We start from the raw sequence: 15,415 nt of genomic DNA on the forward strand, positions 1-15,415 counted from the left end.
GAATATGGGATCTAGGCATTATATCGCACAATCTTCAATTCTCTTGTATGAGATGGGTTTATATAAAACTAGTTCATTGCAGAAGGTTAACTAGCTTTGTCAGTGCCTTGAAATAGTTTCTAAGCCACTGACACAATAAGAACATTAAAATAATAATAAAAACCTACAAAACACCCTGCATCTTGTTATGTAACTCTTCTGGATTGGATACATATAGTTAAATGTCTCCTTTGAAGAACAGAAATGGGATTGCTGGAAGTTAAGTACACAGGAAAGCAAAAACAAAGCTAATGATTTTTTTCACCCAGTGGAAAATTCTCTGAGTGGTATTATTTCATCTCCTATAAATATCCAAATAGGATTTTCATGTTGCATTGGAAAATTCCACAGTAGAAACTTGTATTCTATTTCACACGTAATTCATTCTCTGTCTTTCTGTTATGCCTGGTCATTTCTGGTGTGCAAGCTTGATAGTCAGTTTACCAAACTGTTTGGTAATTGCCTGAGGGAAACAAACAGTAGTAAGGCCTGCATCATGACAAAGCTCAGGGCAATATTGGAGTTGCAGTTTTGCCCTGCACATGATCAATTTTAATACTGCTTGTATATGCATGTCACAGACAGCCATCAGGATGTACCAGACAAATATGAAGACATTTGTTCTTTCCACTGCAATATTGAAACTGGTGAAGCATAAGAATAAGCAAAAACAAGGGAAAAAGATGAATCTTTCATACTTCCATAGCAGCATCAGGCTGCAGTTATACGCAGTTTTAAACCATGAAGTGAGTCTTTCTACTTTGTTTATAAGTGCATTTGTATGCTTGACTATGTTTAATACAATTTAGGAAAATCCAGAGAGATTGCCCAGATGTCTTCCACTGAAGTTCTGAAAGAGTAATTCTTGTCTCTGGTAAGGTAACTCAGAAAGAGAAAGCTTGGGAGGTGACTTCCTATGGGTTGACTTGGTATAGTCTTCACCTTTATTCACAAAAAAACTCCACACTTCTTTCTTCTCAGCCAGCCACCTGCCGATGAATAGGAAAGACCAGACATACACAGACACAGGGACATACCTGAGACTCTCTTCAAAAGTTAATCATTTCCATCCAGTTGGAACACAGACCGTTTTTTGTTGTCTTCTGAGGCCAAGTATTAAAACAGGTAGAACAGATAACCTTAAAGTACAGCTTCCCGGGGCACAATGACCTGGGGCAAATGCACATTTGCAGTGTAGGCGAGGGCTAGGGTATTTACTAAGGAAAAGGAAATCCAAAGTCTGGGGATCCTATTATAGAATGAATCCTTGCCATTTAGTACTTGAGTACTGAGTATCTCACAGTTTGCTGTTGAAACTTTGCAAGTCACTTCTAGCTGGTGCTGAACTGAAAGCTATTGCTGTTTGTAAAGAAGTACTAGGCAGTAGCCTGGATTGAGTGGCCTTCAAGTAAAACATCCTTGTCCCCTAAATGTGGAATCCTACATGGAAGATTTATGAGATGCTGAACATTAAAACTACTGAGGATTCAAACAAATTGGTACTAAAATTGAAACCACTTTAAAAGGAGTCCTTATCTGCCCTACTTCCAGCATGGAGCAAATAACAAAATCTGGTTGTGCCCTTTAGCATTGCTGTGCTTCTTTTTCCTCACAGTGAACGGCAGCCAAAATGTTCAGCCAGTGCGGTACAGCACAGATTGTGCAGGATCTCTTTGCCAGGCTTCAGGTGAACTTCTCAAGGTGACTGCCCTCATCTATACAGCCAGGGTTTTCACAGTCAGACTCCTGCAATGAAACTCACAGAATCACAGAATCACAGAATCACCCGGGTTGGAAGGGACCTCAAGGATCATGTAGTTCCAACCCCCCTGCCTAGCAGGGCCACCAAACACACACATTTAGATCAGGTTGCCCAGGACCCCGTCCAACCTGGCCTTAAACACATCCAAGGACGGGGCATCCACAACCTCCCTGGGCAGCCCGTTCCAGGGCCTAACCACTCTCCTTGTATAGAACTTCCCCTTAACATCCAACCTAAATCTTCCCTCCTTCAACTTCGATCCATTTCCCCTAGTCCTGCTGTTGTCAGCCCTTTTGAAGAGTTTACTCAACACGTTGCTGTCAGTTCAGTATATCAGAATGCTGATAGTGCAGAAAGAAATAAGTGTAGAAGGTTCTGGATTCATGGACTCATTCAAAAGCAATATAAAATAAGTAGGGAAAATGACTATGTGGTACCAAAACACAGTAGTGCCCATACTGAGAAAAAGAGAGAGACTGTTTCTTTGTACTGATTTAGAGGGAGGCTGCCGAGGCTCATCCAGTAAATTACTATTGTTCAGAATCATCTGAGCAAGGATCTCTAAAAGCTGAGTTTGATATACAGGAGAAACACTCAACTGATTGTTATATAATAATAATTGACTGCAGAGGAATGGACTTTCTACAGAAGCTGGGGCTGTGTTTTGAATTGGGAAAGCTTTTTATGCTCTGCAGAAAAGCCTCAGGCTTTACTCCATTGGAGTTTTCTTTTCCAGATGGCTCAGAAGGCTGCCTCTGATGGCAGCCTGCTCTGGGGCAGGCAGTGAGCTGCAATGCTACAAACAGTAAATCCGAAGTTTCATAAGAAACACGACAGGAAGGGGGGAGAAGCAGAGAATATTCAAGAGAAAGCAGCTAAAAATGGAGTTGAAGAGGGATGCTACGACGGTGAAAGTAAAGAGGGAGCATGTGCAGAGCAGCTGAAACAATTCTGATTTTTTGTTTTGTAGTTAACTTGAGTTAAATTCAAATACACAGAATTATTTTTAGCATTTAGGAAACCCAAGCAAAATGCCTCGGGCAGCTGCTCTCTCTTCTATCTTGAGTAAACATTTGTTTTTGTTGGTTTGATGCTTTATTCTCAAAATGTAGATCTTCATTTTTACGTGCTTTTCTTTTCCTTTATAGCTTTTAATTTTTCCTGCCCTTGTCTCTCTCTTTGTCCTTGTCCACCTTTCTGGAACCTGCCACTTTTATGAGAAGGACCTGAGCCATTTTCCAGTTCAAAGGTACTTTGAGATGGCCAAATGTTTAATGCACCTGATCCTCTGTCAGAAAGCTGAGTTGCATTTTTTTTCTGCAGAGAGATTTCCTCATGTGTGGTAAAACACAAGGAGAAAAGAGGGAAAGTAATGCACGAAGCTTTAATTTTGTTTACTTCCTTTTTCCCTACACTGAGAGCTGATCAGGAATAATATTTACAGCCTATTGAAGCTGCAGTAATTTATTTGCCCATTAAAGCAAAGGTAAAAGAAAAGGAAACGTGACTCTGTGTTGTTCCTGTTCATCCTCTATTCTTTACTGGTCTATTCTTAACAATATGAGTCAGTCAATTTGGGGGCAGAACATAGATCACAAGGAGGATGTTGCTGATGATGTCACATATCCAGCTTTCTGGGGCATGATCATCCAAGGCTCACTCTGGATTTTTGCCACAATCAAACATTGCCATGGACTGACACTGAGGAAATTCATTCTTTAGAAGTAATCAAGACTGGTTAGAAAAACCTGTGCAAGGAACACTAAGGAGAGAACAGGTGATGTACTGCATCTTTCTTGAGGTCAAACAGATGTCCTGTGTAACCTGATGGACCCCAGGAAAGATGATATATTAGCTTACAGTAACTAGACAACTCATAGCAAGATTTGTGGTCTATTTGTTTGCATATGATGGTGAAAGTCAGGGCACTGGATGCTTTGGATGTTCGTTACACTAGTGAGTTAGAACCCATTACTACATGAGATGGCATATCCTGAGGCACACAGAACATTACTCCAAAGTAAAAGGATTTTTGAGAGTACTTCTTTTTCCTCCTGAGTAAAAAAGTGAAGAGAAGCCAAATGGCTGTAGTCCAGGCAAAATTTATGATCTGCTCAATTTTCTAATACACTAGAACAGGTGAGCAGTGTTGCGTTGGAACTACACGTCCATGAAGTACTGCTTACCTCAATGATAAAAGTTCATTAAGGAGCACATGCCTTCATTTCTGAGATGACACAGTATTCTGCAGATTCATACGAGCTGCATCCCATAACTAGCCCTAAGTTATTAAGGATGGAACAGATTCTACCACTCCAGCTTCTCTTGAATTACATCTTACTCCATGACTGGTTTTGTTCAGTTTCAGTGGGACTGCATCTACAGACTTGTATTTGATATGAGGACAAGAGATTCACGCCTTGTAACTATAACCACAGTTCCAATAGATCCAGATAGGAATTACAGCAAACAGCAGAAGGAATGAAAATAAACTTGATCCGAGCTCAAACTGGGCTAAGAAAAAAAGGAAAAGAGAATGAAATCACATTTCTTGCTTATATAAATAGCACCTGTTTTGACAAAAATTTTATGCCTGTATTTTCTGAATTAGTATGCTTCCAAAGTACCACTTTTCTCAGAACATAAATGACAGCATTGACAAAAAAATAATATAGGCTGTTGTTATATGTGTTTATAATATTTAAGTTTTGCAAGCACAAAAAAAAATTGTTGAATTCATCCAGTAATTCTTAACCTAAACAAACTTGTTTGATTTTTCAACTCCAGCAGTTAAATCCTTGCAGTAGTACAAGAAAAAATATCTGCATATTGAGGCTCAAACAGTTGTGATCAGCGGTGCTAATGTGTACAACGGAGGTAAGTACTGCATCTGTTATTATGATACCTTCACTAATGTTTTGGCCAGTGGAAGCAGAGAGCACCCTCAGCAAGTTTGCAGACAATACAAAACAGGGAGCAGTGCCTGAGGGCTATGCTGCCTTTGAGAGGGACCTGGACAGGGTGCAGATATGGCCTGATAGTAAATTAATGAAGTTAAACAGAAAGTGCAGTGCTGCCTCCTTAGAGGAACAGCCCGATGAACCAGTATGTGCTGAGAACTGACCAGCAGAAAAGCAACTTTGCAGAGAATATCCTGGTGATTCCAACAGCCTCCTGGGCTGTTTTAGGAGGAGTATTGCCAGCAGGTCAAGGAGATGATCCTTCCTCACTATTCAGCACTGATGAAACACTTCTAGAGTCCTGTGTCCAGCTCCGGGCACTCCAGTACATTAGAGACATGCACATAGTGAAGAATCCAGAAATGGATCGCAAAGATCATTAAGGGACTAGAGCATCTGTTGTACAAGGAGCTGCTTGCACAACAGTACAAGCTGGAACTGTTCAGCCTGAAGAAAAGAAGGCTTGGGAAATTTTAATGTTTATAATTCCTGCTGGAATGGAATGGAAAAGAGGGAGACAGATCCTGCTCACTAATACTAGTGACAGGATAAGATACAATGAACACAAATTGAAATACAGGAAATTTCAATTAAAAATATGAAAAACCCTTTTTACAGTGGAGATGTCAAACATTAGCACCCTATAGTGCACAGAAAACTTTAACTACTTTTAGGCATTGAGACTCATTAGCTTTAACGACCCAGATTTAGTGTGCCACATTCCGAGCAGGACAGCACTCAAAGACTCACATTTGGAATGCCTGGGCAGTGTGAGTTTAAAAAATCTCTTTCTTCAGTAAGGCTATCACAGCAGCTCACAAGCCAGTGATTTGATAGATAGGAGTCCATCCAAGATTTTCATGACATTTAAGAAGATGAAGTTTCAAGACAGACATCACCATCAGTCTATCTCTTTTACAAGGCCCTAAACAAGCCGATAAAGCCCATAGCAATCCTCATACCTATCTTGATCACAGTGTATTGAAAATGAGCAGAACTGAGAACCGTACCTGGCTAATGCTGAAGCATGAGGGATAGGAGATGGGAGACACAAACCCATTTCCGTCACCTACCTATATATTTCAGTAACTAAAAGCATTTGAAAATGGCTATGACCTACTAAGAACAGCAAACAAATTGAGAATTAATATAAGCAAAATATGTATAAAATTAGGACAGGCATGTAAAGTACATAAGCAAAATTTGCAAAAATATCTGCAAAGCTCCTTACAAGTCATTTGAAGTTTCACTCATCCATTTAAACCAAGACAAGAGCATTATGGTTTGCTGTCCGATTGAACCAAACCAGATGGGATTCATCCATTACTACAATTCCAACTACTGAAATGACACTTGGCTCTTCTCTCTAATCCCTCCTTCTTTGACATTAATGCTAAAGTCATTTTAATAGGTAGGCTTTTTATGGAAAACTCAACTCTAATAAAAAAAAATACAAAAATTGCTGTTCTTGTATTCATCTTGTTGTTGAAGAAGAAAATTGTACTGTAAATTAAATCTGATTTCATGACATTTTGCATGCATATAGATCTTCATGTGAACTCAGGGGAGCATACTTTATTTGAGCTCTGTAGTTCTTATACTTTTTAATTAATTTTTCTTTGTAATTCAGAATAAGTTTCTAATGGATTCATGGAACAATATGGGGTCACTTGGGGGTGATTTTAATACCTGCAATTCCCAAGGTTATTAATCAAAGACTTTTTAGCCTTTTAGATAAATTATCTGCCTTCTGTTTAGAAGATTGAGATTAAGCATGTGAGAGAAATTGTCCCTAATGACACAAGGAAAAAAAGTCAAGAAAAAAACAAAATACAGCATTTTAGATATCTCACAAAACCACATATGCCATAGATTTTCAATTTTCTTTCATCTAGCTTCACAAAAATATTTTTCTATGAAAATAGCAGTGATTGTTAATATAACTGGTTTTGTTTACTGACAGTAAATGTTAGAAACCATCAAAACCAGTAGAACTTTTTCTACTTTGAGATTTTAAATTTACCAGAAACGTTTGAAAAAATAAAATCAAGATTTCTCATCACTATGAAATAAAGGAGGTGTTCCTTTGGCTGTCATGACTTCACTGTGTTCAATAACTAGAAAAAGTCCTGTCAGATTCTCTGTTCAGTAAACAGACCAAAAACGTTGTTCAGCGGGGATTATTCACATCCTATAAAATGTCCAGATGAGTCACCAAGCTCAATCACCTGCACTTTTCCCAGTACTCCAACTGGTTCCTTCAGCCAATTCTGGGCAACACAGCATCATAGTCTTTTAATTGCATGGAAAAAGGATTAAATTGATTGAAGCCACATAGAAGTCTGCCACAGGATCTGAACATCGCTTTTCAAAAATGTTGGGAATGTTATCCATTCTGCATCTTCTTTCTTAGCCAACGACCACATAAATTGGAAAGCAGAAAAGCAAGGAGAAAACAAAGCAGCGAGTCAGCAAAAATTATTAACAAAAAATGTTCCTATAAAAAAAAGAAACCTAAATGAATAAACAAACCATACTTCCTCCTCCTATGGTGCCAGAACAGACTCTGAAACACTTTTTGCTTTAATCCCTCAGGGACTTTTTTTCTGGAAAGATAATAAAAAAAGAAAAGGCCCTGAAAGAGAGAGTGAGGGAGTAAGGTGATAGAGAAGAATAAAACAATCTGTTCTTGAAGACAGCCGTGTTCAGTGATGTATAACGTTCTCCGTAGCAAGTATTAATTTCCTACAGAGAGCACTGAACACTACCATGTAGGGCTGCATTTAATAAATTGCATAATGTATTCAGGAATATACATTTATACATGTTGTATGGTATACAGTTGCATATTTAACTTCATCATTGTGATATTTTGAAAGCTGCATGCCTTCTCTTGCTAGAAGATGTCTTCAGAGGTTTCAATATTTGTTCTGCCAACAGAGTAAGATTGATATGCATACATTTTGCTCTGTGTTGTTTAGGAAATTATTAGGGAATACAATTTAGCACATGGATGTTTTTTAGCACCTTCTTAGAAGGAAACAATTACAAGATATATGTTATGTACATATGTATTTATTTAGAGAGTGAAAAAGAAGAGAAGAAAAACACAGGCTTCTACGATGTATGGGAACATCTATTGGCAAGTTTTATTAAGGTGTCAAAGCATTTCTTGTATTCAGTACAAAGCTTTCATATGTTGATAAGCTGTCTCATTCTTAACATGATGCTAGTGCAATCCATATTCCTTCCTTAATTTCCCATGATCTTTTTATGAACTTTTGGAGAGCTTTGTGGTAATAAATGTGGCAGGAATATATTTGTATAATACCCACAGTAGTAAAATGTCTGTTAGGAGCATGATCTAGATTTTTCATAATTTAGACACTGTTTTTGTTCTGGAGCACAACTGGGAAAGTGGCTCTCTCTGAGAAGGAAAGGATGGTGAGTCAGCCCAGGTGGCTCCTGACCTTAGGACAAGGTATGTAAAGACTTTCTGAAATGTGTTTGCTACAAACTCCAGAAACTCGGTCTTGATAATGAAAGTTTTAGCTTCAGACGCTTTGTTCCTGATAAGCATATACTGATTTTTTAAGATATATATTGCACAGTGATGAGATTTAGTTCACCATTTTGAGTTGTAGGTCTGTATAGTCTGAGTATTAGATCTATAAAGCCACGAGTGTATCATCTTTTCTAAAATAGTACACAGTCAATATTTACTCTTCAACACCCTTAAGACAAGACCATTGGAACCTTATTCTAAAGAAAAAGGACCATCTATGCTTAAACTAAAATGTATTGTTTCATTTTGAAAAAAAAAAAAAGCCAAAACAACAACAACAACAACAACAACAACAACAAACAGAAAAAAAGGTTTTCATTCCATGCTATATTAAATGTGTTATAATATGAATTTTTCAAAAAGTTGGGTCAAAACTATAAGACAAGCTTAAATTCTTATTTTCAGTTCTCTTTCAGAGAATTAGGTGCTTATCTGAATTTATTCCAGGTGAAGGAAACTAGATTTCTAAACCTCAAAATCCTGTGTAAAATGGACTTGTCATCCTCTGTCAATATAAATTTGGTATCTGATATGAGGCTTGAGTTTGCTGAAGGATGACTTTTGAAAACAGTGGAAGCTGTTTAACTCACCATACTCTGGATTAGACTCACCAGGGCTGAACTTGTAGGCTTTGAGATAAAACTGCACAAATAAATACCTGTTTATAGTTGTATATTATGGCTAGCTGAAATGTTTTGTGCAAGTCAAGACCTAAGAAATAAGTTTGAATGAAACATAATCAGTGAATTACACCCAAATCACAAAAAGTCTGAAGTGATCACTTGCCCAGTAATTTTCTCAATACAGTTGGAAAAGTAAAATATTTCTATTTTCTCCCTTCCAGTGAAAGAGTTAAATAAGTATGCTAAATTTGAATGTAATAAGAAGGTTTGCAAAGTCCTCTTTAGAATTTTCTGTTTTCTGTGCTTTGTCTTATTTTTCAGCAGGACTTCTATTAACATGATTCATTGTTATTCCTGAGAGCGTAATTATGACACGCTGACTCCTTTTTAGTGGGTTAAATTAACTTTATATCACATTTTTGAAGTACCAGTGATGTCTATGTATTGTTCTATATATGCTGGCAGAGAAATTGAGTTTGTATTTAGTTATGCAGTGTTATGTAGAGTTAGAAACCTAGTCGGTTTGTGACTGACATGATTTCTAGTGGTATTATTGCGCTGCATACTAACGTAGTTATCTTTGTGTTGTATGGAAATGAAGAGTACGACACTGATGTTGTTATATATTTAGATGTTATTAACTATGTAGTTTTCTTTCCTGGTAATGCAACCCCTCTCATTCAGATAAACAATATAAATCTCTGAGAAATCCTATATACCCAGCAGAATTTGATAGTTAATAATAAATGAATGCCAATACCATCAGCAGAGCTAAAAGTGTTAGTATTTGTCTACCCCCAAATGTGCCTGACTTTCTGGGAGCTCTACTAAACATCACCAGATGAGAATCTGGCTTTGTATACACTGTCTCAGGGAACATCATGTGTTTCTTACATGAAACTCATGAACTGCTTTGATGATATCTCAGCCTGTATTTCAGTATGAACTATATAGGATAGTAAAATCTACTTTTAAATAACGTAGAATCCACTTATTGCTGCTGAGTATTGAGTCTGATATTAAGATAGCACCCAAATCTACCCATTCTACCCTGAAACGTACATTATGTACAGCATAGATATGTGAGGGGGTATAACTAGGCCATTATCAATATTTTGATTACTCTTTCATTATATATCTTTACTCAGCTGTACTGTCAGCTGAGCCTGATTCTGCTTAAAACATAAAGCTATATTGCGCTTACCATGTTTTGATCCTCCAGTGCTTGCAGATTGTGTTGAATTGAGGAGCAAATAATGATGTCCAAGGAAGACTGGAAATACATTTAAGTACCTGAACTAATACGTGGCATACACAGTTCCTTGTTAATGTGTGCAAGATTATGGGTTTTAAAATAAAGCAGGAAAAATAAAGGAGGAAGTTTTTTCTAAATGGTAAAAAACTGAGTCATCCTGATCACAGAAAGGATCTGGAAGTTACTGAAAAATAATATCCTTTTAGCCTTGAACCCAGTGTTCAGACACAATGACGAACTCAACCAAGAATAGGGGTGTATTCCTAGATTGATACATTACAAATCAGAGCTAGAATCAAGACAGCAAAAGGCATTGATTCAGATGCAGATGGCACAGCATCATGCTGGTTACAGTCTTTTAGGAAAGAAGACAGTGAATCTAAGGTCTGGGCATCCTATAATATGAACACACACTGGAGTGCAAAATTGGAATTGCACTGCAACAGGATGGAAAATAAATGATCAGAGGAAGGGGAATAAACTAATTACACTGAGAAGGATGCAAAAATAAGAATTCTTAATCACACCATTAGGTACCAAGAAGGTTGAAAACAAAAGCCTTGGTAAGAAAATTCACTTCAGGAATTATTTTTCTTTTAAAAACTCACTGAAGCATAAAGTGCTGTTGAACTTAAGTGGCTACATGGTTCTCTAAACAAAGGAGGCATAGGGAGCTACATGGGAAGACAGAAAAGTCAGGAGTGGAAAACAAAGGGATGGAAAGAAAAGAGTAACAGTAATAATATTTCAGCATTTAAAGGCAACAGCAGAAACTGAGCAGAGGTGAAGCAGACTGTGAGCATATGCAGAGCAAAAGACAGACTTTTCAGTAGAGGCATACAATTTAAATTCAGCTGCACATTTCTAAACAGTGGCATTACCCATAAAGAGCATTGTGCCCCTATCAGGCTCAGAAGGTTCTGCTGGATGCTTGCTGCTTTGTAAACTTAGCCATTACAGCCAGATTAAAGCATTACATAGAGCCCCTGATCTGCAGACGTATTTGTGCATCTGAGTTTGAGCATCTGGGTAGGAACACCTCATTGATTTCTGTGGGCCTGTCTGCATACTTAAAATATCTGAAGTCATTAGCACTGCTGGTGCCTTACTGTGCATTTCAGATTCTAAGTTCAACTTGCTGCTTATGAAAATCTCAATTTCTTGGCTTGCTTATGAGATAAAAGATCTGGCCCCTCACGCACACTTAATAAGAAGAGAAGCTGTGAAAGAAACAATTTGACTTACCAAAAATGGCTAATGTTCTGTTTAAATCCAGTTTCAAACCATGGGACAAGGATCTTAAATTTTAGCAGTTCCCAGATGGAAACCTTTTGTTTAATCTTTTTGCTCAGTAAGGAACAAATGTGCAAACCAAAAATTCACATTTTAAAATCCAAATAATTAAAAAAAGAAAAAGAACTTATGGCTCATCTTGACAAAGGTTTTGTCTCAAACCCATAGAAGACAATGGAAGTCCTACAACGTGTTTTGTAAGCAGGGCTGTTACTATTTGCATCCAGCAGTAAAGCTTTTTTGAATAATTATTGACTCTCCAGCCAATAAGCAATTGCACAGAAATGCAGAATTGCTAATCCCTTTACAAATTTCAGATATTTCTTTTCAAACTCTATATTTCCCAGTGCATTCTGAATTAATGAATGACAGAACCAACATTTTATTACACAGAATCTGTTTCTCATTTTTTAAAAATAACTCTCCTTTCGAATACACCATTCTTATTTTCTTTCTCTTTTTTTCTTTGTTTTTTGTATCACAGAAGATACTGATCAGATAAACGGTATGATTTCTTACTCACATTAAATCATTTCTGACTCTGATCTGCAATAATCACAATTATCCTTGAGCTTAGGTTTTGCTGTGCTCATTACCACTTATTTCTTCCCTCACAAACATTTTTAACTTTGTTGTTCTTTCTTCCTTTAGGCAAAACCTTCAGATATCAAAACTCAAGTTGACTTACCTGTAATACACAGCTAATGTAACCTGTTGCTAGGATAAACCTGATTTCATACTTAGTGTAAAGCCGGTTTATATTTTTAAGATAGGAAAAACAATGCTGCAATGGCTCTTCTTATAGTGCATATCTCAAACTAATGATTCAAATACTGCTAAGCAGACTAAAATATGTTATTTATCAGGGTTTGTTACAGGCATTCAACATTTTCTTTAGTGGATTCCATTTCTCTGCTTATTCAGTTTCACTAAGAGAAACAACAGTGCTTTACTATTTGCAGACACAGAGATTTGAATTAAAATTGCATTCTTGAAAATAAATGGCACATATTTCATTTTTAGTAGCAAATTTCACTATTACTATTAAAATAAAGAAGTGGCAACAAAAAATACCCTTTTCTCACATTGTCCCACTGTCTTTTCTATTCAGTACCTTCTACTTTTATTTTTGCCTTGTATTAGTTTGATTTACATGAAAACTACCATTTCACTTAAATTTATACAATGCTCTTGGTTAAATTACAGAAATGTTCATTCAGCTGCACCTAGTGAAGAAAGCAGCAGGTCAGGCACTCCCACCACCAGCTGACTGGTTGCGGAAAGTCTATTGGAGCTGGGCAAGAGAAAAAAGAAAAGATGAAATGCGCCTACAATTAATTTTGTCCTTTGCCTAGTGTATCCTCATCTTCTCAAGAAGAGAATTCATGAGCAGCTTTTATTGCAGAGCCAGGATCAGTGACAGATCATAGGATACAACATCAGCAGAATTTCCTTCTGGTGTAACCGTAAGCAGCTTGTGTTGATTAGGCTTGTTGCGTTTTGAATTTTTCATTGTCTAAGATAATTACAGGTTGGAAGCATGGAACAATGTAGTGCATGTGAACTACTGATTTAATTGGAGTGATATTCTTCTTGAGCCACAAAGCCAGAATATGTTTTTTGTTTCAGCTGGAGAGATCCCGCATAGAATTATTACCCCATGGTAAGCCATAGCTCCAGATTTTGGTGAGTGGGGAGAATGGATGTCATGGCTTGGCACCGTTAGACACAGAGCTTATGCTGAATCATGGCCAGAAGGTTTAAGCCCAAATCTTTAATTATTTATTTATTTTCCCAAATGAGGATGGTCCTACAGAAAAAGTAATCTCTTGTCCCTTTTTTACATGCTTATTGTTGTCCCGTGCTTGCAGCTTTGTAAGTCTTACAGCATCACAATGCCTTCTAGCAAACTGTTACTCCTCTATGCCCTGATGTAATCCAAAACGCAGTTGCTAACTGAGATCCTCCACAAATAGAAGAGCTACAAATGTGATTGTTACCTTTTGCTGTCAGACTTTCTTTCATCAAACTATGTTTATTTCTCTCTTACTGTCAGTATGTTCCCAGTTTGACTGAGAACATTTAATTCTGTTTCTACCTGTGAACGCTTTCTGGAGGAGCTTCTCTTTAGACTTGAGCAGGTTTTTCAGGCCTTCTGTGAATGTCTGTAGTAAACATATTTGCACACTTTTTAGATCCTGTGTTAATTTATTCTGATAATTTTTATTATTAAGGGCATCATAATTATTTTTTCCATCCTTAATACCAGAGTTATCATCTCACAGTTTGCATCCTTAGCTTTGTCTTTTCTGATATAATCAGTTATCTCACTTTCATGTAGTTTATAAATAGTCAAAGGAGAAACTACTGATTAGAAATTTCCTTTCTTTAAGTTCTTTACTGGACATAGAGTGTACACAAAACTGTGTTTCCCTGGACACATTTGGAATAAAAAAAAAGATGATCTTCCTCTGCTAAATCTTTCCAAATTCTTTTCCAGGCACTCTTTCTCTTTAATTTTACATCTTCTGTCTTTGCATTATACTATACTACTTCCGTGATACTAATGTTGCAATACTAGCACAAAATTAAGATGTAAATCCATTTAGAAGTAGTATATTGTCAACGGTTTACGGGCTGGTTCAGCCCGGTTCCGTGACCAGCAGGACGGAGGGATCTGCGGATCCGCGCCTCTGGGAAAGGGGAAACAGGGGACCCCAAAATATTTAAAAACAACAACAATAATCTGAGGTGGAACAAATGATTTACTAAATATAGTATTAGTAAAATACAATGAGAGAGAGAGAGAGTCTGTCTGGATGGTAGATAGACCTCACCACAAGGCTGGGGTGAGAAGTGCAATCCAGTTGAGTGACTGAAGAAAAGCAGACGGCAAAGTGCAGACAGCAAAGAGCAGGCGAAGAAGAAACATCAGGTGACCTTACACAGAGTTATATCTCCTTGCTGACCGCCAAGCCTCCTGGGGAAATGTAGTTCTTCTCTGTTGGACGAACATTCGGCAGAAGTCATATTCCCCCCAGTGCATTACATGATGTTATGGTGTGGAATACTGATGATCAAAAATCATAAAACCATGACATATATTGATAGGTGAATAACATTTTTGGGGGTATAATGAATTTTTTTTTATTTGATTTCATCCGTTCAAAGAGAGATAGTACTGAAAAATTATATTTAAATTGATATATTATCTATCGAATCCAAATCTGATTTATTAAGAATATATGTAAGGTGAAATAATTTTATTACTGCCACAAGTTTGTTACAATCCATGTTTTGGGATTTTTTTTGTTTGTTTGTTCTATTTTGTTTTTATTTTTCCTTTTCTGTGTGTGGTCTTGAATAAAAATGAAGCTTGAAACCCAGCTCCATTGACTTTGCAATTGCATTATCTTTATGAAGAATGCTCACATTTTTACTAACAATTTTAACTGCGTATTTTTGTAGGCAGAATTTTAACTTGATCTTAGACTTGCATTGTAGAACCAGCTATTCAGAATGAAATCCAGCTCAGAATATATGTTGGCTTGTCAGACAAAAAATATACATATTAAAAATATAATGATTAAATCCGTATTGTGCTAGTAGAGAAGGCTGAGAAAAACTTCAATGACCTTTGCTTTCTGTTGAATAAGAGCACAATATTTCCTTCAAGTCAGTGCAAAAAATGGACTTCTGCATTAAATCTGGAATAAATAAACTATCTAAATTTAAAATACTCTTCAGTAAGAGTTATTTCAATGTAATAGTTTTATGCTGGGCTCTCATTATTTGGGATTTAGTACTTTCTAACAGAATTGGCATAACAATCAATGTAGTGAATAATATCATCTTCCAAAAGGGTAATTCAAGGTTCTCCTTTCCTGGACGGACATTGTATGCCCCAACTTTGTTCTT

Source organism: Centrocercus urophasianus, unplaced genomic scaffold, assembly GCF_019232065.1.
Source record: "Centrocercus urophasianus isolate 14NV4802_14NV808 unplaced genomic scaffold, USGS_Curo_1.0 seq_11, whole genome shotgun sequence".
NCBI classification, from domain to species: Eukaryota; Metazoa; Chordata; class Aves; order Galliformes; family Phasianidae; genus Centrocercus; species Centrocercus urophasianus.